This window comes from Odocoileus virginianus, chromosome 9, assembly GCF_023699985.2.
Source record: "Odocoileus virginianus isolate 20LAN1187 ecotype Illinois chromosome 9, Ovbor_1.2, whole genome shotgun sequence".
NCBI lineage: Eukaryota > Metazoa > Chordata > Mammalia > Artiodactyla > Cervidae > Odocoileus > Odocoileus virginianus.
In genome coordinates this window covers 11,936,582-11,939,145 of record NC_069682.1, presented here as the reverse complement: position 1 = coordinate 11,939,145, position 2,564 = coordinate 11,936,582, and the positions used below count along the sequence as shown (strand labels likewise).

At 32.1% G+C, this 2,564-nt stretch overlaps 1 pseudogene; it reads right to left on the bottom strand.

The window, feature by feature from the left end:
• Positions 1-1,806: 1,806 nt before the first annotated feature.
• On the bottom strand, positions 1,807-1,906 carry LOC139036827 (U6 spliceosomal RNA; annotated as a pseudogene).
• Between the last annotated feature and the right edge of the window lie 658 nt (positions 1,907-2,564).

Here is a 2,564-nt window from a genome sequence, read left to right as displayed (position 1 = left end):
CTGTGCAACAAATTTTCTGTATCTAGCCTACTCAACCAATGTCTGTCTTTGCACCTAATGTACATTAGGCATCTAATAAATACAGGCTGAATAAATAAATGCAGCTAAAGGACATTTATCTGGGAGAAGAGGGCTTAATTGACACTGTACTTTATTTGGATAATGGTATCATTATAACATGATGACTTTGGGAAAATATAAATAACTCAAAGATGTTGCTAGTTCAGAAAAGAAAATGGCACTGTAAAGTGTTACAGAAAGAATGAGGAAGAACCATTTGAAGAAGATTTTACTTTATACACTCAAAATTTAGTTTTACAAAAATTTTTTCTGTGTGACAAATAAGACATACAATTAGCAAAGGAACCAAACTGTGTCAATGTGATAGCAGAATTTTTTAGCAATTTCTACATATGCAAATAACTCTAAACATTAGTCTGTTCATTATTAATTATAAATAATTTGTTACTAATTTCATAACAATTATGAAAACATAGCCTATACAGAAATTTACTTACTTATAGTTTATTATATATTTTGTAAAAATTCAAGATACAGAAATTTTAAGGCATGAGCAAGTTCCAGGGTAGAATTCTCTTCTTAGAGCACCTTGTGGTAATTATGCTGGCTATGGCAGGAAGGGGCAATCCAAAAGGAATCCATTAAGAAAAGCTATGGATGGTTCCAAATTCTGCTTCTGAGATTAGGTGAGGTTAGGTTATTCATCCCAATCCTTCTATTGAAAGCAGAAAAGATTCTGGATAAAATATATTTTAAAAAATTTTCTTTAGAAGCATTAGACAACTATCAGAAGTCACCAGCCAGAATCTTAGAACAGTCAGTAACCCAGAGCAGTGAGTGGAGGACTAAGGGCGTGTGTTAATTCAGGCAAACTTGAATTAGGGCAAGAGGAACAGAAATAAAATCTCTGTAACCACCCAATATTCAGAATCTAATAAAAAAGCATCATCCACTCCTCCAATAAGCTGAGTTCTGAAAGAGCTGTAACCTCAGAAAAAAATATAAAACAGAAGAAAGTCCCCCTCCTCATACCTGGACAACTGCAAGTTTTTTTGAGCAGAACAAAGCAGGGAAAAAGGGAAGGAGGAGAAGACACACAGTATTTTATTGTAAATAAAATAGACTCACCACTTGGCATTACGCGTACTAAATTTATGGCGTTACAAATCTTGTCTGGAAATCTCAAAGAAGGGCTTGATATTCGCACTTTTCAGTACTCCTATTTACTCATTTAGGAGGAGTAATTTATTCAATCAATCAATCAGTCAACCAATTGTTACAGAGAAGGCCATAAAATGCTCTCTCTAAACAAAATGCTCTAGGATACAAAACAGGCAGGAATTCTTACTATTATTCTCAAGATAATTCTTCATTTTTTTAAACATTAGAGCCCAAATGCTCAGGGTATGGCAAGACTTCAACCAATTTCTAGATTGAGTAAATATAGATGTCCTTCCTGTCACTGAGAGATATTACAATTTTCCTAATTTATTCAAATTCACCTTATTTAACATTGAGCATCACCTGATTTTTTTGGTCCCAAGTTCATAAATGTCCTACTTTCTGCACATTAATTTATATGCTTATAGTGTCTTGTTTAGAATCCAGATCTAGTCATAAAATTCAGCTTGTCACCCAAGAAATGGTGAACATCGCAAACACATTTATTGTCAGGGAGCAGTTTAGGTGCTGGTGAGAATTTGACTTAGAATTGAATAAGGACTTTTGTCATAGTTTAATATAGGACTCAGGAAATTTTATTTTATTTTATTTTATTTTTTTCTGAAAAATATGGAACCCTTCACGAATTTGCGTGTTATCCTTGTGCAGGGGCCATGCTAATCTCTGTATCATAGAACTCAGGAAATTTTAATAGGTGGAATTCAGAAATCTTAAAGGCCAAAGATCTCATCTTCATACCAATTGAGATTTCACTATTAAATGCATACTAATTGAGCTTTTAATCCGTGTCAGAGACAAACCTCATAATTATTACAGAAGACAAGAAAGGGTACTTACACCAATAGAATTTTCTGTTCAAAATAGGCTTATGTAATCAATGTTTGTGTCACTCTATAGTTAATTAATCATTGAAACAATATCATTTTAAATTAAATAGTTGTTTAAAACACACCTGTTTTTTATTCATTGCTATATCCTCCACACCTACAATACTATCCAGTGCATAGAAGAGACAATAAATATTTGGAAAATGAATGAATGATTTTAGAAAATGAATGAATAAAACAAAAGTCTTCTTCAGACTCTGGTACCTACCCATAAACCTTTAAAACTTATAAAATTCTAAAAACTATAAAATTCATATAAACCTATATGAAAAAGAACATTGTAATTATTTAAATTCCATCTAATGATTGTTCATATGGTGGTGATTTTTAATGATGTAAATGCTGAATGATTATTTTGTAATGTTGTAACTGGCATTTGCTGACGTGATTCATGATTTCTGATTAAGTTTACCTAATTTTTGCTTCTTTGGAGATATAAGAAAGGCAGCAAAAGATGAAAATTAGAAGGAGAGA